Consider the following 23,446-nt stretch of genomic DNA (forward strand, 5'->3'; position numbering starts at 1 on the left):
AGAAATCGGCATGCACCGGCACATTAGGCAGCAGTAGAAAGAGTTACAATGAAGCCAATGAATGGAAAGCAATTGGTGGGCTCCAGGGAAAAAGTCTAGCGAGAGACATCGCATGTGACCTGTCTTAGGCAAGACCTAAAAACCTGAGCCTTATACTATACAGTATGCTCAGGAAGTTATGATTTAAGAGGGGTCTGTGGCACAATTTGGGATTAGCTAATGCCTTAATTCCTTGGACAGATGAAGCAGGGCGGTGGTAATGATTGCTTGTCACAGAAACTTTAATGTATTTTGCTGTATTTACATAGTAACAAACATCCTCTTTCATGTGAATGAGCACCACATCACAGATATAAGATGCCTGTAGGAGGTTGTGGGAAGGGTTACGGTGTGACAATGTAATATATGGCATCAAGAACCCCTTTCATGTACATTATAAGGCTATTGCAAGTCACTTCAGAGTTCTATAATCTTATAAAAGAATTTGGCCTTTGGTCTCATTTCTCTATATGGTATCGAAACTCCTCGACAACTTGCAATATCCTTATAATTTACAGCCGTGGATATTTTATTCCGTACTTAATTCACTTTTGCTCTCAGTATTGTTATTGCTTTTGAATATCTGCACATTATAATGCAGGAAAAAAGTTAACAGGCGACTCGAGAGAAAGAATGGTGTCTCTCTCTGATCTGGTGACCCTCACCATGCTGCTGGTATCATTAAGTCACCATTGGTACACTTATTATAAGGAATCATATGGATATGTCAGTGTTTCATCAAGCATCACTTAAGCAGATGCATTACAACTGTTGAGTATGTCACAGAGGCATATGCTGCCGATATCTATACTACATCTACTCTGCTGGAAGGGAAGCTTACATGTCTAATAGTATTGTTCATATAAAGAAAGCGTGCACTGCTTTGTTCGTGACTGAAGCTTGCACTGATTCTGCGTCTGAGGAAAGATTTTGCTGGTATTGCCCTGTGTAGTGCTTGTTATTTGTAAGTAAATCTGGACCGCTGCTGACAACATTATATCAGATCGATGTGTGCCTTGCTGATATCGGCTTTTGCTGTTCTTATTCCATGTAAGAGAAGCTTGCACTGCTGCTGCTTGTGCTATACTTGTTCTGTGTGTAAAGAGGAAGAATGCACTGACTCTCCTTTTGCTATACTCCTCCTGGTTGCTGCTTGTGCTATAGTGGTTTTGTGCATACAGGGAAGCTTGTGCTGTTCCTATTTGTGCATTCGTGGTTCTGTGTGTACAGGTGAAGCTTGCTCTTCTGCTGGTTGCGCTGTAATGATTCTGTGCATACGGAGGAAGCTTGCACTACTGCTCCTTGCATTATACTTGATCTGAGAGCACGGAAGAAGCTTGCACTACTGCTGATTGCGCTATACTATTTCTATACATATGAAGGAAGCTTGCACTATTGCTACTGGTGCTCTGCGAGGGTTGTTGGGGAGATAAATTGCTGCTGTCTTTGCTGCACCAGTTAGGCACAAGGAAAGCCTGCACTGGGATTGCTTGGGCTTTTTTCTTGCCTGTGTGCATGGACGATGCCTGCACTGCTGCTCTCTGTGTTCTCACTGTAAGGGAGGGTCTCGGGGGAGGCCTCCCTGTAAGACTTCTCACTGCAGTAGTTTTAATCGATCTACTTTCATTAGCACCATAAACCCAAAATAAACACAGTGTTAATAAAAAAATATCACTGGAGAAAAAGCCCATCTAAGCCAATGACAATGATATGTGCTGCGATAGTGTTTATCCACCGTGCTACATCCATACATCTCTGTCTTTGGGACCTTGAGCTCTTGCATCCTGTGCGCACGGCATTCTGGGTAAGCATGTGGAAATATGAAATATTTATATAGAATATCCAATTACGCACAGCGGCTAGACATGGTAAAGTGAAGGGCTACTATCAGGAGAGCTATGCCTCTCTCATGTCTTCCAGAACAGCCTTCCTCTTCTCGAACAGTGTTTACCCCCGCCATCACATACCTCCCAGACGAGGTCCCTCCCCTCCCTTCATCCTTGACCTCCAAGTCCAAACCCCCCTCTCTAGATAGATCTGGTTTGTTTAGCCCGGCGAGGGGCGCGGAGAACCAGATGGCGACCCAGATACCAGCGGCGACAACGGGGCAACTACCAACAGACATACAATTACCCGCAGGCACAAAATTTCCATCAGGACGACCCCCAAGTACTGACGACGAGACATGCTCACTATTGGCGCGAGTGAACCAAATTCCTATTTTTAATTTAAGTACCATTAACATTGATAGTCAGACAGAATCTATGTTAACCAAAGGGCTATCTTTCATCCCCCATACAAAAACAAATAAATTTGAACTATTCCAGGATTTAATCTCCTTCTTTCGAAAGATCAGACTACGGGCTTTTTTTGAGGAACGACCTAGTCAAGTGTCGTCTACACCCAATAGATCTGGGCTAGCACCTTCATCCACATTTGTTCCAACACTTGAACCGGTGGGGCCTGGGGTTGCTGTTTTTGAACATGTGGTGTTCAATAAAATCACAGCAGCCACCAAATTTATCACAGCGCCCAAATATAATATACCTCGGGAGGAACATCAAGCGTTAGACATCTTGAAAAACAACAAGGATATTACGATTAAGGGCTGTGATAAGGGTGGGGGCATAGTGGTGATGGATACAGACCAATATGTCATTAATATGACAACCATGTTATCCAACCGAAACCACTATGCCCCCATCAGTATTGATCCCACCAAAAGGGTATCTAAATTGATAGAGGATTTGACCAAAAATGCCCTGGACAATGGGGATATTTGTGAACAAGAATGGATTTTTCTGAATGTGGCCAAACCAAAGATGGCCTCGATATATGGGATCCCTAAGATCCATAAAAGTGTCATAAACCCTCCGTATAGGCCCATTGTAACCACCATTGGATCAGCCACAGAGGCACTATCCAAATATGTTGATGCTATATTACGCCCTCATGTCCCCAAAATAAAATCCTATATTAGGGATACGTCTGATATCATCAATAAAATTGAACAAATCAATTTTAATCAGGCGGCACAACTCTTGGTCACGATGGACATAGAGGCCCTCTATAGCAATATCCCGCAAGCAGCAGCACTTGAAGCAGTGAGATGGTTCATTGAGACCTATGAAATTAATTGCCCGGCTGAATTCATACTGGGATGTCTTGAAATCATACTCCAAGAAAACACCTGTGAATTTAATGGGTCCTTATATCAGCAAACCCAGGGAGTAAGCATGGGGGCTTCATGTGCCCCAACGGTAGCAAACATCTTCATGGCGCATTACGAACATAAATTTATCTACAACGATGTGGCACCATTCAGCGAATCTATCACTAGTTGGTCTAGATTCATAGACGATGTCTTTTACATTTGGAATGGGGCAGAAGATGATTTAGCGGAATTTGTCTCTTGGTTAAACCTTTGTGACACGAATATCCGCTTTGTAGCTGTCAGTAATAAAAATAATGTCGAATTTCTTGACGTGACTATTAAATCTAATGGGCAGCAATTATGGGTGGATCTGTTCACCAAACCAACGGCAAGGAACACACTCTTGCATTTTTCTAGTTACCATCCTAGAACACAAAAAACAACTATCCCCTTTGGACAATTCCTCCGTCTTCGGAGGAATTGTACCAATCTTGTGGATTTTGATAAACAGTCAGAGATCATGAAGGCTAAATTTATAGCTAGAGGCCATCCTAAAACATTGATACGCGACTCCTTTAAACGAGCACGCTATTATGATCGCCAATGTTTGTTAAATAAGAAGACACCCAAAGAACAAAACCGTTTGGTAATGGTAATGAGGCACTCGACTATGAATGAGTCTGTACGGCAGATTGTCAATTCGAACTGGCACATTCTCAATGCAACAAGAAACTAATTAAATCCCCTACCAAAACCCATGTTTGCATATCGGAAAAATAAAAACCTTAAAGATCTAATAACAAGGTCCCGGATGCCAAAGCGCACATCTACCTCCATACAAACTACGATTGGAGGGCTGCCGGTCATCAAAGGAAACTACAAATGCATGTCATGCATTGCTTGCAACTCTGCATTAGAGGTAAAACAATACTCCATTAACGGAGTTACAATAGAATTACAAGGTCTAACGAATTGTAAAACTACCAATGTAATCTATGCAGTTCTATGTCCCTGTAATAAGACCTATGTGGGTGAAACATCTAGATCTATGGCGACCCGCCTAACTGAACATAGATCAGCCATCAGGAGGAAAAAATTACAAGCACCACTGGTACAGCACTTCATTGATTTTAATCATACCATTGAGGACATCCGATGGTTAATCTTGGAGAAAGTTAACATCAGTGGACCCCAAGGAATGGAGATCCGTAAGAGAAGGGAAGTATATTGGATATTCTCTCTGGACACATACAAAAGGGGTTTAAACAACGAGATTCCTTGGAGTCAAGCGATTCGTTACAACACTTGACGTGTCCTTGGTGTGTTTTGAGGTTTGCTTTGAATTGAAAGGAATCGGTATGACAAGTTGCTACATACCTTATGTGATGATGGGACATTTGTGTCAATATGCAAGTAACTATACAGGGATTTTAAATATGATAGGGGCAGCACTCTGGGCAAGTGTTAAAAAGTATAGATGCCGCGTAATACGCATGATTGAAACAACAATGAGTATACGGTTCTATATCCTAGCCCAGGGCATTGGACATGCCTCCGGGGTGTTGAGGCATTGTAGGCCATTGTTCCCCTTGTTCATATAATTTGTTTGATTCTGTCGTTTTTGTGACTGCAATCACATGCAAAATAGGGGCGCGTTTATGTGTCTGCAGCGTGCGGTTGGGCATTGACCCCACCCCTACATATTTTTTGGCGGTGCTGCTGATTTCTGTGGCTGCAGTAACGCGTATATATGCCTTTAACTTGTAAATGGACATTGACTATTGAAGACATGCTATTGGCCAAACCAAATAACCATTTGACCAATAGCAGAAAGGTTTAGGCCATATATTAAACTCGTCGACTAACGGCATTGGCTTTACGTCGACGCGGCTTTCTGAACCCAGACGAAATGAAAATGACGATGACCTGGTGAGTGCGGCCTGAATATGTTCCTAAGCGAATATAGGGAAACCTCTCTTTTGAACATTGCGGTTGTGACAGGTAGTTATAATGATGCGTGCTTACTTTTAGATGGCGGTACTGCATCTGTAAGAGAATGAGCGGTTCAACCAAACGCTGTGATTCTGGTGGGATAACCTAATTGCTGTCCGCCCGTAATACGCTAACACTCTCCAGTAAGTATTCGATAAAAACATCAAGTCCATGGCAATAGTGAGTGATATCTCTATGACGAGACGTTAATTCAAAACAATAGTGTTAATGCACGTTTTTTCTAGATGGCGAGGTAGCATAACCCGGAAAGTGAGCATTCACTGACACGCCTTCAGTTTGGCGGAAACGATTAACCAGCAAACATTAGACTTACGTGAGCATCTGGAAGTAAGTCAGCAAGTGTTACATTTATTTGAATATTCTTTATAGGCCCGAAGTATATAGAAGGCGCCACCCGTAAAACATTTGTGCCATTTCTGTTTCTATGTGTTTCAGAATCGGAGCTACTAGCACGGCCCACAGGTCTCTGAAATAACAAGATATCCTTAAACAAGAAGGGAGGACTTTTTAAACCCATCCACATCGGAAATCTGTAAACTGATATACATATAAAAACCAAGGTAACAAGGATAATACGCTAATGCGATTATATATGCAGAGCAAGGGAATATAAAATGAATTAACCCATTGTCTGTGGATAGTTACCTGGTTAGAACCAAAATTAGGTTCCAAGAAACAAAATGATTCTGCATCATAGTGAACATTATGTTATAGAGCTTTAGTCAAAATCTACGTATTCAGATTACAAAAATACAAGATTAATAGGATAAATAGTAGATGGGATATAACTCTTTATCGTGCAGGCCATAGTCACCTAGATATAAATTACGGCTTCTCTAGGATTGTTTTGAATAGTCTCAGTCTTTGGCCATGCAGGATTTTGTAGACCTGTCAGTGTAAATTGGAAATGGATAAGATTGATTGTTTGACTTTTTGTAAATAATATGTACATGAATATATATAAGATTAGGATGTATATATGTTTGTAGATAAATGTATATAAAGAAAGCGTTTTTAGAATTGTAAATGTACACTCAATTGAGCCGATATGTACAGGCAATTACAGTTTGTGTTTCTCTTATTATAGGAGTTATCAAAAATATGGCCACCTGAGGAAGGCTGAACGCCGAAACGCACGTAGACCTAATATTAGCCATAATTCATAATTAATGATTACCCTCTGTCCTTTTTTTGTTTCCTTTCTTTTGTATCTAAAATGTGGAATATAAATGCATTCGTCTGAATGGACATGAAATAATATAATGTTGACGATATTAAACATTCAGAAAGAAGGGCTATAAAGAAATAAGGAAGATGAAATGACCCTCTACTGTTAAAATGAATATACAAAATAACAAATAAAGAGATTTATTGAAAGAAAGGTCTTTTATTAGTCATAATTGATTGATGGGGGTACACATAAGAAGTGTTCAATTGTCTGTACATTATCTTGCTCTTTTATAAGTTGTTTCCTATATAATTTTGTTCAAAAAAAAATTGGGCTTTTTTCTTGCCTGTGTGCATGGACGATGCCTCCACTGCTGCTCTCTGTGTTCTCACTGTAAGGGAGGGTCTCGGGGGAGGCCTCGCTGTAAGACTTCTCACTGCAGTAGTTTTAATCGATCTACTTTCATTAGCACAATAAACCCAAAATAAACACAGTGTTAATAAAAAAAACATCACTGGAGAAAAAGCCCATCTAAGCCAATGACAATGATATGTGCTGCGATAGTGTTTATCCACCGTGCTACATCCATACATCTCTGTCTTTGGGACCTTGAGCTCTTGCATCCTGTGCGCACGGCATTCTGGGTAAGCATGTGGAAATATGAAATATTTATATAGAATATCCGATTACGCACAGCGGCTAGACATGGTAAAGTGAAAGGCTACTATCAGGAGAGCTATGCCTCTCTCATGTCTTCAAGTACAGCCTTCCTCTTCTCGAACAGTGTTTACCCCCGCCATCACAAACCTCCCAGACGAGGTCCCTCCCCTCCCTTCATCCTGGACCTCCAAGTCCAAACCCCCCTCTCTAGCATCCCCTCTCCTGCACCAGGGCTCAGCATCACACTCACATCGCCTCCTCTCGTCTAGGCCAGTTTCCTTCAGCTTCATTTCATTTCCCAGACGCAACTGCTTTGCTCCCGCTTGTCCATGTAGCAGAAACATCCCTCCCCCCCTTTCTTCTCTTCGTCTCTTTCACTCAACCCCTTCCTCCCTCTTTTATTCAGACGGGTCTTGCATTCCCCTCTCCGCATCCCTCTCAGACCAGCCCGCCCTTTCCATATCTGCCCTGCAGCCTCAGCGGCGCTCTGCCCTATTCCTTGTTCCTATCCCAGGCCTCCTGTGCCCTTCCCGAGACCCCCTTCAGAGCAGCATTATTCCACCCTTCATGTCCATTCCTCCCAGACAAACTGCCCTCCATACGCTCTATCTCTACCCAAGCGCCTGGATACCCTCTGGGGTGGTTAGTGCGCTATACAAATCAACATAATATAACTCGCCCCTTTCTCTCGCTCTCTTCCCATCTCCCTTCCTGCGCCCTCAGAGCATCCTCTTCCCTCCTCCCCCTGCACCTGTCACACACGAGCCCCCCTTCTCAAAAACCTTGCGAGCACTGGTCTAAACCCAATCCTTCTCTTCTTCCAGTCACCCCTCGCCTTCAAAAATAACTCCCTCATTCCTTTCAGCGTCCTCCTCCCTCCAGCTCCTCTCGACCAGCTCTACTTTTGAACCCACCTCATCATTTCCCAAACCCCACCGATCACCCCCCCCCCCACCTCTTCATTTCTTGGAGGAACTACTGTGGTCTATAATCTTTACTTCGCCATGCCCGACCCCCACCCTCCCTCAGCCAGCTGTCTGAATACGCCCCTCCACCCCTCCTACAGCAGCCCTCTCCTTTCCTTCCATCTGCACCTCACCACTTCTCTCTTCCCAGATCAGCGACCTCCCTCTTTTCTAGACTATCCTTTGGACCCCTGGCTCCCTCTCCTCTCCAAGAGCACCCCCACTCTCCATTCTTAGCCATAATAACGGTGCCCGCTGCCAGGACCTACCCTGCAGCCTCAGCGTGTACTTAGCAGGTGTAGTTTGGTCGTCTCTGTGTCCCTAGGGACCACCTTCCTCCTTTATGACAGCCTCACATCACCTCCGGTCATCACTCGTGCTCCGAAGCCCGGCCCTCCCTCCTCTCCTCGGAGCCGAGTGTCTCTCCTGTCATCTCCTATCTCCCTCACACATCTCTGAGCACATGAAGTCTGGACCGGCAGACACGACTCCTGCGTTCACTCCTGGAGAGGCACACGAGCCAGTCCCAGGCGACGCCCCTGGGCCATTCAATGGAGGCTCCGGGTAGGCCTCAGGCAGATGTCTGTTCGGCTCTTTGTTCTTAAAAGGGCATCTCGGTGTCTGTTCAGAAGCGGTGGACACACCTGCGGGTGGGGATGGGACCACCTCAGTCTCAGCTGAGCTAGGCTGTGTGGTATTACTGATGTTCGCCAGACCTCTTCAATGTCTGCTGAGGCTTGGGGTCGGTAGCAGAGGAGTGTAATGGGACCAGCCAATATCAGCCCTGGCTGGGGTCTGCACCAGTCCTACATCTGTAACAGAAGTGTGTGAAAGGGACCCGGGTTTGCACCAGTCCTGCATCTGTAACAGAGATGTGTGAAAGGGACCGTCTGGAAATGTACTACATCTGTAACAGTGATGTGTGATAGGGACCGTCTGCACCTGTACTACATCGGTAACAGAGATGTGTAAAAGGGACCGTCTGCACCTGTACTACATCTGTAACAGGGATGTGCAACATCTGTAACAGGGATGTGTGACAGGGACCGTCTGCACCTGTACTACATCTGTAACAGTGATGTGTGAAAGGGACCGTCTGGGCCTGTACTACATCTGTAACAGTGATGTGTGAAAGGGACCGTCTGCACCTGTACTACATCTGTAACAGGGATGTGCGACAACTGTAACAGGGATGTGTGAAAGGGACTGTCTGCACCTGTACAACATCTGTAACAGGGATGTGTGATAGGGACGCCTGCACCTGTACTACATCTGTAACAGTGATGTGTGAAAGGGACCGTCTGCACCTGTACTACATCTATAACAGTGATGAGTGATGTGTGATAGGGACCGTCTGCACCTGTACTACATCGGTAACAGAGATGTGTAAAAGGGACCGTCTGCACCTGTACTACATCTGTAATAGTGAAGTGTGAAAGGAACAGTCTGCACCTGTACTACATCTGTAACAGGGATGTGTGAAAGGGACTGTCTGCACCTGTAGTACATCTGTAACAGTGATGTGTGAAAGGGACTGTCTGCACCTGTACCACATCTGTAACAGTGATGTGTGAAAGGGACCGTCTGCACCTGTACTACATCTGTAACAGGGATGTGCAACATCTGTAACAGGGATGTGTGACAGGGACCGTCTGCACCTGTACTACATCTGTAAAAGGGATATGTGAAAGGGACCGTCTGCACCTGTACTACATCTGTAACAGGGATGTGTAAAAGGGACCGTCTGCACCTGTACTACATCTGTAACAGGGATGTGTGAAAGGGACCGTCTGCACCTGTACTACATCTGTAACAGGGATGTGTGACATCTGTAACAGGGATGTGTGAAAGGGACCGTCTGCACCTGTACCACATCTGTAACAGTCATGTGTGAAAGGGACCGTCTGCACCTGTACTACATCTGTAACAGAATGTGTGACATCTGTAACAGGGATGTGTGAAAGGGACCATCTGCACCTGTACTACATCTGTAACAGGGATGTGTGAAAGGGACCATCTGCATCTGTACTACATCTGTAACAGGGATGTGTGAAAGGGACTGTCTGCACCTGTACTACATCTGTATCCACCTGTACTACATCTGTAACAGTGATGTGTGAAAGGGACCGTCTGCACCTGTACTACATCTGTATGCACCTGTACTACATTTGTAACAGGGATGTGTGAAAGGTACCGTCTGCACTTGTACTACATCTGTAACAGGGATGTGTGAAAGGGACCGTCTGCACCTGTACTACATCTGTAACAGAGCTGTGTAAAAGGGACCGTCTGCACCTGTACTACATCTGTAACAGTGAAGTGTGAAAGGGACAGTCTGCACCTGTACTACATCTGTAACAGGGATGTGTGAAAGGGACCGTCTGCACCTGTAATACATCTGTATGCACCTGTACTACATCTGTAACAGGGATGTGTGAAAGGGACCGTCTGCACCTGAACTACATCTGTAACAGGGATGTGTGATAGGGACCATCTGCACCTGTACAACATCTGTAACAGAGATGTGTAAAAGGGACCGTCTGCACCTGTACTACATCTGTAACAGTGAAGTGTGAAAGGGACAGTCTGCACCTGTACTACATCTGTAACAGGGATGTGTGAAAGGGACCGTCTGCGTCTGTAGTACATCTGTACAGTGATGTGTGAAAGGAACCGTCTGCACCTGTACCACATCTGTAAGAGTGATGTGTGAAAGGGGCCATCTGCACCTGTACTACATATGTAACAGGGATGTGCGACATCTGTAACAGAGATGTGTGAAAGGGACTGTCTGCACCAGTACTACATCTGTAACAGGGATGTGTGATAGGGACCGTCTGCACCTGTACTACATCTATAACAGGGATGTGTGAAAGGGACCGTCTGCACCTGTACTACATGTGTAACAGGGATGTGTGAAAGGGACCATCTGCACCTGTACTACATCTGTAAAAAGGATGTGTGAAAGGGACCGTCTGCACCTGTACTACATCTGTAACAGTGATGTGTGAAAGGGACCGTCTGGACCTGTACTACATCTGTAACAGTGATGTGTGAAAGGGACCGTCTGCACCTGTACTACATCTGTAACAGGGATATGCGACAACTGTAACAGGGATATGTGAAAGGGACCGTCTGCACCTGTACTACATCTGTAACAGGGATGTGTGATAGGGACCGTCTGCACCTGTACTACATCTGTAACAGTGATGTGTGAAAGGGACCGTCTGCACCTGTACTACATCTGTAACAGTGATGTGTGATAGGGACCGTCTGCATCTGTACTACATCGGTAACAGAGATGTGTAAAAGGGACCGTCTGCACCTGTACTACATCTGTAATACTGAAGTGTGAAAGGGACAGTCTGCACCTGTACTACATCTGTAACAGGGATGTGTGAAAGGGACTGTCTGCACCTGTAGAACATCTGTAACAGTGATGTGTGAAAGGGACTGTCTGCACCTGTACCACATCTGTAACAGTGATGTGTGAAAGGGACCGCCTGCACCTGTACTACATCTGTAACAGGAATGTGCGGCATCTGTAACAGGGATGTGGGAAAGGGACCATCTGCACCTGTACTACATCTTTAACAGGGATGTGTGACAGGGACCGTCTGCACCTGTACTACATCTGTAACAGGGATGTGTGAAAGGGACCGTCTGCACCTGTACTACATCCGTAACAGGGATGTGTAAAAGGGACCGTCTGCACCTGTACTACATCTGTAACAGGGATGTGTGAAAGGAACCGTCTGCACCTGTACTTCATCTGTAACAGGGATGTGTGACATCTGTAACAGGGATGTGTGAAAGGGACCGTCTGCACCTGTACCACATCTGTAACAGTCATGTGTGAAAGGGACCGTCTGCACCTGTACTACATCTGTAACAGAATGTGTGACATCTGTAACAGGGATGTGTGAAAGGGACCGTCTGCACCTGTACTACATCTGTAACAGGGATGTGTGAAAGGGACCATCTGCATCTGTACTACATCTGTAACAGGGATGTGTGAAAGGGACCGTCTGCACCTGTACTACATCTGTATCCACCTGTACTACATCTGTAACAGGGATGTGTGAAAGGGACCGTCTGCACCTGTACTACATCTGTATGCACCTGTACTACATCTGTAACAGGGATGTGTGAAATGGACCGTCTGCACCTGTACTACATCTGTAACAGGGATTTGTGAAAGGGACCGTCTGCACCTGTATTACATCTGTAACAGAGCTGTGTAAAAGGGACCGTCTGCACCTGTACTACATCTGTAACAGTGAAGTGTGAAAGGGACAGTCTGCACCTATACTACATCTGTAACAGGGATGTGTGAAAGGGACCGTCTGCACCTGTATTACATCTGTAACAGTGATGTGTGAAAGGGACTGTCTGCACCTGTACTACATCTGTAACAGGGATGTGTGAAAGGGACCGTCTGCACCTGTACTACATCTGTATGCACCTGTACTACATCTGCAACAGGGATGTGTGAAAGGGACCGTCTGCACCTGCACTACATCTGTAACAGGGATGTGTGATCGGGACCGTCTGCACCTGTACTACATCTCTAACAGAGATGTGTAAAAGGGACCGTCTGCACCTGTACTACATCTGTAACAGTGAAGTGTGAAAGGGACAGTCTGCACCTGTACTACATCTGTAACAGGGATGTGTGAAAGGGACTGTCTGCGTCTGTAGTACATCTGTACAGTGATGTGTGAAAGGAACCGTCTGCACCTGTACCACATCTGTAACAGTGATGTGTGAAAGGGGCCATCTGCACCTGTGCTACATATGTAACAGGGATGTGCGACATCTGTAACAGGGATGTGTGAAAGGGACTGTCTGCACCAGTACTACATCTGTAACAGGGATGTGTGATAGGGACCGTCTGCACCTGTACTACATCTATAACAGGGATGTGTGAAAGGGACCGTCTGCACCTGTACTACATGTGTAACAGGGATGTGTGAAAGGAACAGGCTGCACCTGTACTACATCTGTAAAAGGGATGTGTGAAAGGGACCGTCTGCACCGGTACTACATCTGTAACAGGGATGTGTGACATCTGTAACAGATATGTGTGAAAGGGACCGTCTGCACCTGAACCACATCTGTAACAGTGATGTGTGAAAGGGACCGTCTGCACCTGTACTACATCTGTAACAGTGATGTGTGACATCTGTAACAGGGATGTGTGAAAGGGACCATCTGCACCTGTACTCCATCTGTAACAGGGATGTGTGAAAGGGACCGTCTGCACCTGTACTACATCTGTAACAGGGATGTGTGAAAGGGACCGTCTGCATCTGTACTACATTTGTATGCACCTGTACTACATATGTAACAGGGATGTGTGAAAGGGACCGTCTGCACCTGTACTACATCTGTAACAGGGATGTGTGAAAGGGACCATCTGCACCTGAACTACATCTGTAACAGGGATATGTGAAAGGAACCGTCTGCACCTGTACTACATCTGTAACAGGGATGTGTGAAAGGGACCATCTGCACCTCTACTACATCTGTAACAGGGATGTGTGACATCTGTAACAGGGATGTGTGAAAGGGACCATCTGCACCTGTACCACATCTGTAACAGTGATGTGTGAAAGGCACCGTCTCCACCTGTACTATATCTGTAACAGGGATGTGTGACATCTGTAACAAGGAAGTGTGAAAGGGACTGTCAGCATCTGTACTACATCTGTAACAGGGATGTGTGAAAGGGACCATCTGCACCTGTACTACATCTGTAACAGGGATGGGTGAAAGGGACTGTCTGCACCTGTACTACATCTGTATGCACCTGTACTACATCTGTAACAGGGATGTGTGAAAGGGACCATCTGCACCTGTACTACATCTGTAACAGGGATGTGTGAAAGGGACCGTCTGCACCTAAACTACATCTGTAACAGGGATGTGTGAAATGGACGGTCTACACCTGTACTACATCTGTAACAGGGATGTGTGATAGGGACCGTCTGCACCTGTACTACATCTGTAACAGTGATGTGTGAAAGGGACGGTCTGCACCTATACTACATCTGTAACAGGGATGTGTGAAAGGGACCGTCTGCACCTGTACTACATCTGTAAACGGGATGTGTGAAAGGGACCATCTGCACCTGTACTACATCTGTAACAGGGATGTGTGAAAGGGACCGTCTGCACCTGTATTACATCTGTAACAGGGATGTGTGACATCTGTAAGAGGGATGTGTGAAAGGGACCGTCTGCACCTGTACCACATCTGTAACAGTGATGTGTGAAATGGAACGTCTGCACCTGTACTACATCTGTAACAGGGATGTGTGACATCTGTAACAGGGATGTGTGAAAGGGACCGTCTGTACCTGTACTACATCTGTAACAGGGATGTGTGAAAGGGACCGTCTGCACCTGTACTACATCTGTAACAGGGATGTGTGAAAGGGACCGTCTGCACCTATACTACATCTGTATGCACCTGTACTACATCTGTAACAGGGATTGAATAGAATTGAATTGAAATGAGATTTATAAAGCGCGATGGCTACCCGTAGGCCTCCCAGCGCTGCGGACAGAAAACAGAAGAACAAAGGCAAGAGAACGACTTAGAACAGCCAGGTTTTCAATAGCTTGCGGAAGGATAGAAGATTGGGTTCCTTACGTAGTTGGAGAGGGAGGGCATTCCAGCCCATAACACCATTATAAGAGAAGGAGCGACCACCACATCTGGACCTTCTTATTCTAGGTTGGGAGGCAAGGAAGGATCCGGAAGACCGAAGATCTTTCTTCGGGTGGTAGGGGGTAATAAATTACTGAAGAATGACGGGGCCCTTCCTCCAGAAGGCCTTATGGGACAGACACATAGCCTTAAACTGGATCCTTTGCCTGATCGGCAGCCAGTGCAGGCTTTCTAATGCTTGTTTTACAGAATTCCGACGTGGAATCTGAAGTAAACTGCGAGGCGCACAGTTCTGTATTACCTGGAGCTTATTGATGGTATATTGAGGTGCTCCCAGGTATAAAGCATTACCATAATCCAGGCGGGAAAGGATCAGTGCCTGAACCATGATTCTTCTGGCGTGGAAGGGCAGGAGGGGAAGGACCTTATGAAGCATCCTCAGAAGTCCAAAGCAAATAGACGAAAGTTTAGTTGCCTGGTGACTGAATGAGAGTGAATGATCAATCCAGATGCCTAGGCTCTTGATTTGATCTTTGGGCATAGGAGCCGGGCCTAGGCAGACTGGCCAAAGGGAGGTCAAGTCGAAGACAGGAAAGCTGCCCAACAGCATGAGCTCCCATTCAATTTACGGCATGATTGTTCCATCCACTTGGTGACCTCTTCTAGACAGCAAGCTAGGGTGTTAGATGGTCCTTCTAGGTAGTTAAGAGCTACCACGAGCTGTGTATCATCTGCATATGATACAATTTTTATGCCAAATGAATGAACAATTTCTACCAGGGGTTTCAAATATATGTTGAATAGGGTGGGGCTCAAGGCGGAGCCTTAAGGTACCCCGCAGTGAAGGGGGTACTGATTGGAGACGGCGTCTCCCTCAAAGACCCTAAAGGAGCGACCAGTAAGAAAAGATCGCAGCCACTGTACTGCCATACCAGACACTCCCAAATTCATCAGTCTGGTGCACAGTGTGGAATGATTGACAGTATCAAATGCAGCGCTGAGGTCAAGAAGGATAATAGCTGCAGTTCCCCCCAGGTCTAGGATCCTTCTTGATTCCTCAGTCACCGCTAGAAGAGCCGTCTCAGTACCCATTTGAGGGCGGAACCCAGTCTGAGAGGTGTGAAGTAGACCGTTGGCTTCTAGAAAGGCTACCAGAGTGTTGTTCACATGCCTTTCCTGCTTTCCAGAATCTTACTTACCCACGGCAGTAGTGAGATGGGACGATAATTAGCCAAATTGTCCCGATCCAGGTTAGGTTTTTTCAGCACGGCTTTTACCATAGCACCTTTCCATGCTGATGGAACTGTACCAGTGGAGATGGAGGAATTGACCAGGTCCAACAGTATTGGGCCGATAGTATCCGCCATCAGAGTAAGTGCCTGGGGAGGAGCAGGGTCGATAGGAGAGCCCGATTTTATATGGGCCATAATGGGCCTTAATAGAGATAGATCGAGAGGGGGATTGTTCTAAGAGGGTAAGAGGTTTTACCATGGGTTCCGCTGAGGTAGCTACGGTGCTCGTGGCTTGAGAAGGTGAAAAGGTCTGATAGATCGTTTGAACCTTTTTGTAAAAAAAAGTCTGCCAGAGTGTTGCAGTGTGCAGTGGGGTCATGTAATCTGGGGGATTTCTGGGGAAGTTTGGTGAGAGTCCTGGCAATTTTAAAGATTTCTTTAGGGGAGTTTGCGGCTAGCGCACTTTTTTGCTCTTAGAAGGTGGCTTGTGTAGCTTTAATTGCAGCTTTATATTGTTTAACGGATTCCCTGTATTCTGTTTTACTGAGGTCAGAGTAGTCTAGCCTCCATTTCCTTTCAAGCCGTCTGCTATGTCGTTTAAGTACCCTTAGGTTGTCAGTAAACCAGGGAGCAGTTTTCGGCCTGTTTGATATGGGGGCAGATTTTTTTGAAAGTATCATATCCAGTGTGCCCTGAATCCAGGAGTTAAACTCCTCATTAGCTTTCCCCACGTTACAGTTGTCCTCCCAGAGCGGTCTGTTGTCTTCCAGGACCGACTTCCACTGGTCAAATGGGAGTCTAGGCCAGTTGCGTCTGCATACTATTGTTCTGTTAGCAGATGTCTTAGGTCTGATAATTTCCCATATTATGGGGATCAGAAAGTGGTCAGTCCAAGGAAGAGGGACTGGGGTTCTGTCTTAAGCTCATCACAGATACTAAAAACTGGATCCAAAAGATGACCCTTAGAGTGTGTTGGCTTCATCACCTTCTCCCTGAGCTGAAGGGCTGATAGACTCTGTCAGTTCCAGCGCAGATTTGTTCGAAAGATTATCTATGTGAAGATTGAGATCACCCAAGAGAGTAAAATTTGCAGGCCTCATAGCTAATTCTGCTACTACGGTCGGTAATGCACTAATACATTTATTTGCATTGCCTGGAGGGCGGTAGGCCAAGATGCCCGAAAAAGTACTTGTGGGGGAGACCTCCAGAGAGAAGGTCATACTCTCAGAGTCAGACAGCGGACCTTCGGTAGTATAACATTCAAAAGTGTTTTTAAATATAATGGCTATACTCCCTCCTCTCCCAGATTTCCGGTCAGTCCTATGTATAGAGTAGTCAGGAGGAATAGTTTGTACAAGGGTAGGGTCAGACTCCGTGTGGAGCCATGTCTCCGAAGGAAGAGTATATGTAAAAAACGAGAGAGGAAGGGAACAACACGACTACTCCCCTCAAGGGAATGAATTCAAAAACAACAAAGTCAGTGTCATGTAAACAAGGCAACTTTGCATCAAAAGGGCATGGGTCTACAGGCTCAGAACAAACATGTATGTTGTTAAGAGGAACACCGACCTACAAAGATAATACAGGTTATGTATAAAGCCCTCACTCGCCAACCTGGTTGGTGACATGCTTCATCATCGGGCTCCACTGGGTATGGCCGAATGCCATCCCAGTGTGCTGCAACGCCAGGTTACTGCGGAGCGGGGTTCATGTGAGGTGACAGTGAATTTAAAAACTTCCAATTGAGTCAAAAAAGTAAATTTATTAGTTTCGCTAATTGGAAATATTAAAAAGAGTGAAGGTCAAAAAATAAAAGACCGGTTTCACTCAGTGGCGGTCAACATGTTTCTGCCTAAATGAGTGTTCAACAGGCTTTCGTCAGGACCAGAGTGGGGGTGCAGAGTCCCGGTGGTGTGAGCGCGCTAAGGTTCACCCTACCGTGGACTACTGTGTGAAAAATATATACAGTGAAAAAGTCCGCCAAGTATTATCGTGGTGGAGAGAAACGAGTTTATTCTGGAATTAGGAAGACACACAAACAAAAGACAAAACAAGAAAGAGTTGCAAATGTTGATGGTCAGCTCGTAATCAAACGCTGTAGAATCAAGCGAAAAACTTTGTGCTCAAATGAAGAAGTGCCATTAACGTGTACCTCAGGTGCAGTAATAGTGAAAACAGTGCACCTAAGACTATCCGGATATCGGTGTCAGGTAAGTAAAATACGACTTATCCTGAATAGCGTGTCTAATAAAGTATATCGGAACACAAGTGGGGTTAGGCACGTATGGTACTTCGGACATGCAGGTGTAAAAAATATTTTAATATTTTTTTTAAAATGTAGAGCCAGTCATGGCACATGGAGAGTCAGAAGAATAATAAGTACTAAGTACTCTGTATGGCTGACAAGCTAGCGAAAGGGAGTTATAGTATGGTGGTCCAGGGTATGTTATCATTCAGGCCACGAAGGTTGGTTCCCAAGCGGTAAATCCATCTTTGTTCCTTTTCAAAAAGGATTTTTGGAATGGCTTTTCGTGCTGTGATCTCCTCAATGACAGTCCATTTTAAGTCATTTGTGGTATGGTTGACAGACAGGAAATGCTCACTCAGTTTGGTAGTGACGCGCTTGCACCTAATATTACTCCGGTGTTCACATATTCGGAGTTTGACTTTCCTAGTGGTCATCCCTACGTATCGTAGACCACACGGGCAAGTGATTAGGTAGATTACATTGGGCGTATTACAGTTGGTGTGCCCTCTTTGGGTCCAGATCCTGCCTGGTTCGAGATTCAGAGTGTTTGTATGTGAGGTCAGATGACATATGCTACAATCGGAGCAAGGAAAATGCCCAGTTATCTTTGGTAGGCCCCAAGCTTCTGTGATAGACCTTTGAATTGTATCAGGTCGTGCGGGGGGGCGTGTATGTACCAGGCTGTTGCGCAAGCTCTGAGCTCGTTTAAAAGAGAACAGAGGTTTCTCCCATTTGCGATTATTGATGTTAATAATACACCAGTGTTTAGTGATGGCTTTCTTCATTTTGTTGGATAGCGTACTGTAAGTGGTGACACATGTTAGTGGTATGGGTGTGACCTCTTTTGCATAATCCACCAACAGCACTTCCCTGGGTTGGTTTCTGGCACGTTTGTAGCCTCTGGAGAGTAGAGGAAGGGGATACCCTCTGGCTGTCAGTTTGGAGGTCAAATCATCGGATTGGTTTTTGAAATCACCCAGAGAGGTGCAGTTCCTCCGAAGACGGAGAAATTGTCCATATGGTAAATTCTCCCTCAGTGTACGAGGATGAAAGCTCGTAAAATCCAGAAGGTTATTTCTGGAGGTGGGTTTGTAGTACGTCTTGGTGTGAAGTGCTCCTTGTTTCTTTGTAATTACGACGTCAAGGAATACTACTTCAGAACGGTCGTAAGTATGGGTGAATCTCAAGTTGGGATCCAAGGTGTTAACCCAAACGAAAAAAGTATGGAGGGCGTTAATGTTGCCTTGCCAAATTAGCAGCACATCATCTATATATCGTCTCCATAAGCCTATGGAGGATAGATGTGGATTAGTTTCAGGGAGGATGAATTTTTGTTCGAAATCGTACACATACAATCCTGCCACACTGGGAGCGAAGGTACTCCCCATGGAAGTACCTGTAGATTGTAGATATAGATGTCCCTGGTATTCGAAAAAGTTCTTTTTCAAGGCCAAAGTGGCACATTGAATGATGAATTCCTTAGTAGTTCTGTATTCCCATGGGTGGGAGTTGAGGGACTCCTCTAGGACCCTGATGGTCTCGTCCTGGGGGATGCTCGTGTATAGGCTTTCGATGTCCATCGTGACCAGGATGGTGTCCTCTGAGCATGTAATGTTGTTCAATAGCTTCAAAAGGTCCTTTGTATCTTTAAGATATGTAGATGATTGTTGGACCAGTGGTTTCAGGAAATGATCACAGAACCTTGATAGGGGTTCCAAAAGAGAGCCAATCCCCGAGACTATGGGGCGTCCAGGGGGAGGTAGTCTATCCTTATGAATTTTTGGAAGTGTATAGAAGTACGGGATGCTTCCCTGACTTTCGGTTAGAAATCGTGCTTCTGGGCTGGTGATAATGCCTTGTGTCAGTGCTTCTTCAACTAAACTCTTGATCTGATTTCTCAGATCATTAGAGGGATCGCTGGGGAGTGGCGTATAATTCTTACGATCACTGAGAAGTCTGAGGCACTCCTGATCGTAATCGACAGTATTCAGTAATACCACTGCACCACCTTTGTCTGCTGGTTTTATGGTGAGCTTGGAATCCTGGCGCAGGGAGTTGATGGCTCTGAATTCCTCAGCACTGAGATTTTTAAAATTGGAGGGGATGTCCAAATTCTCTATCTCTGCAAAAACTGCACGTTTAAAAGTAGTAATTTCCACTGGTGTGGTATGTGGAGGAGGGGTGAACGTAGATTTCGGTCGTAGAGATGTGTCCCCTTCGTCAGATTCTGCTTGCTCTAAGGTGCATTCTTCAAAAAAAGCCTTGAGTTTCAACTTTCTAAAAAATGCAGAGAGTTCACAGTGAAGACGGAATTTATCAGGACGCGCTGATGGGACAAAACCCAATCCCTTTTCTAGTATTGTCGTCTCATGGGTTGTTAATGTCTTATTTGATAAATTGACTATCAAACTGTCGAAGTGCTTATCCCTGCGGTCATTTGGTCCTGTTGTTGTTTGCTCCGAGTGTGGTTGCCCACTGGGTCGTCTTGTGCCCACTGGACCCTCTGGTGGGGCCCTCTCCGCCGTCCTTTGCCCCTTTGGCCTCTCTCTAAAAAAGAGTTCTGTGTGAAATGATTAGGTGGATAAATTGGGGTCGCGTAGCCAGGATTCCAGCCCATTTGTGGGTTGTATGGGTAATGGAACTGTATCGGATGAGTGCCCAAACCACCCTGTTGTGGAGGGAAATTGAACCATGATGGTTGATTGAAAGGGGGGCGTGTTCTTCCCCTTTGTTTCCCTCTCCTTGCCTGTCTGAAACTGTTATTGCTAGAGCCACTGCTGTTGGACGAGTCATCGTCTGTGCCATAGGTGTTAGTCTCAGCTCTGCGTGAAGCAACAAAGGTAGGGTCTGCGTAAGGATAGATTTTGTTGAACTCAAACTTCTTAAGGTCTTTCTGAAATTGGTTCACCTTACTTTGAGTTAGATTTTCTTTGTATTCATTAATATCTTTGTTAAGTTCATCAAGCCGCTTCTTGAAACCCGTTAGAGTGGTCTTGAATTGTGTCTCTGTTTGGGTGATTTCTATCATGATTGCTTCTGATAGTCGGACGGCTGTTTTTATGATCAAGACTAACCAGTCTCGGGTGCAATGCCATGCGATCATAGCCCATTCTTTTCTGAAGGTGGCATCCTCCAGGAAGATACGGGGAGCATTGGTAACTAATAGGCCCCTAGGGGCTGTATTGGTCCTTAGATATTCAGTTAGGATCGTTCCGTGGAGTATCGTACGTATACGATTTTTCTTCAATTCTGAAAGTTGTTCCCATTCACTGGCATACGTAACCGTCTGCGAGATAGTGGGGTCTGCGAATAATGAAGGACGTGCTAGGATAGCATCGACCTCAGAGTCTGAGAAAGTAAGTCCGAGAGTGGTCATATTGTAAGTCACCGGGAGGGAAGAAGTGGAAAGAAAAGGGAACCCCCTTAGTATGAGGAAAGGCAGGTAAGCTCTCACAGCTGTGCGCTGCTGAAACTATATGTAAACAACGAGAGAGGAAGGGAACAACACGACTACTCCCCTCAAGGGAATGAATTCAAAAACAACAAAGTCAGTGTCATGTAAACAAGGCAACTTTGCATCAAAAGGGCATGGGTCTACAGGCTCAGAACAAACATGTATGTTGTTAAGAGGAACACAGACCTACAAAGATAATACAGGTTATGTATAAAGCCCTCACTCGCCAACCTGGTTGGTGACATGCTTCATCATCGGGCTCCACTGGGTATGGCCGAATGCCATCCCAGTGTGCTGCAACGCCAGGTTACTGCGGAGCGGGGTTCATGTGAGGTGACAGTGAATTTAAAAACTTCCAATTGAGTCAAAAAAGTAAATTTATTAGTTTCGCTAATTGGAAATATTAAAAAGAGTGAAGGTGGGGCGTGGCTTGGCAGCCGACGGGCATGGACGCGTGAGCGACGAGCTCCGCATCCAGCCCAGCCAGAATCCTGAGAAACGTGGTGCCCCGGCGCTCCGGAGCTCCTGGAGGGCTTCCCCCGCCTGGTCTATGCCCCTGGAGCGGACCGATAGCCAGGATCGCGGCGCCGAGGGTTGGCGCCGCGGCAGAAGCGGGTGGCTGCCGGCCATCTTGAGCGGCCTGTGAGTGGACGGGCAGCCGCGGCCCACAGTGCGCTGGAGGCCGCCCGGAAGTGCGGGGAACCCGGCTAACGATTCCGGAAGTGCCGGTCGTGCACTGTTGGACAACGGAGTGAGGCGGAGACTACCCGCGGCGGGAGGATCGGCGCTGAGGGTCCCTAGCCGGAACTAGCAGCGGAGACTGTACAGCGGTGGAGCGGCGCTCAGGAGGAGGGAGCTAGGCTTGCGGTGGGGGCGACGGCCCTGGCGCCGGAGCGGAGACAGCGGACCCGGCGTAGCTGGTAGGCGGACGGGGCCACGAGGGAGACGGCTGGTCCTGCGGGAGATATTGTGGTACGGAGCTGACTGACCTGGGGCGGCAGGCCTAAGGGGCCGATTTCAGGACGGATCCCCGAACCGGCAGAGACGTCGGCCACTGGTGTGCGGTGGGGGCCTGGCACTTCGCGGTGCCCCACAGAGGGCGGCGGGGACACCCCGGCGACGAAATTGCCCAGAGACAGAGCGGAGAGGGTCCCTGCGGCGGACGAGGGGCACGTTGGGCCCGGGTGCTGGCCGCTGCGCCGGGGAGTAGGCCTTGAGGCGGACTGCGAGCGTCAGGCTCCGAAGTATGGGCAAACCGCGTCCCAAGCTGGGGGGGAACCCAGCGGATCCGGCGGGGGACGCGGTCGCTGGCCGGGATGGCGGAACGAGTGCGGACACCGCGGTGGGCCTCCAGCAACGGCAGCTGGATCAAATCCTGCAGGCCATAGCGGACACGAAATCGGCATTGCAGGCTGACATTGCCCAAGTGTCCACGGATCTGGGGCTGCTTCGGGCGGACCACAGGAAGCTGATGGATAGGGTCAAGCACACGGAGGACAGGTTGGACTTGGTAGCCCCAGCCCAGAAGGTGACGGAGGGCCAGACGGCAGATCTCCTACGGAGGGTATTGGTTCTGGAAAAGAGGGCCGAGGACGCTGAAGGGTGTAACCGCCGCAATAACATTCGAGTGGTGGGGCTGCCTGAAAAGATTGAAGGGGGGGACATGCTGACCTTTCGGGAGACCTGGCTGCAAGAGGTGGTGGCGCCCGAGGGGCTCACGCGGTTTTACACCTTGGAGAGGGCGCATAGGGTGCCTGCTCGCCCCCCGGATCTGGGCCGTCAGCCCCGGCCAGTGGTGGCCCGACTGCTGCACTACAGGGACCGAGACATCATTCTT

The 23,446-nt window shown here is 46.7% G+C and overlaps 1 long non-coding RNA gene across 1 annotated transcript; it reads left to right on the forward strand.

Annotated features, from left to right (window-relative positions):
• The first annotated feature begins 5,197 nt into the window (after positions 1–5,197).
• On the forward strand, positions 5,198–6,524 carry LOC146868129 (uncharacterized). The gene is made up of 4 exons (XR_014966182.1): positions 5,198–5,328; positions 5,431–5,533; positions 5,642–5,766; positions 6,294–6,524. It is a non-coding gene; the product is annotated as an uncharacterized LOC146868129 (long non-coding RNA).
• Positions 6,525–23,446: the final 16,922 nt, after the last annotated feature.

Source organism: Triturus cristatus, chromosome 1_2 (genome assembly GCF_964204655.1).
Source record: "Triturus cristatus chromosome 1_2, aTriCri1.1, whole genome shotgun sequence".
Classification (NCBI taxonomy): Eukaryota; Metazoa; Chordata; class Amphibia; order Caudata; family Salamandridae; genus Triturus; species Triturus cristatus.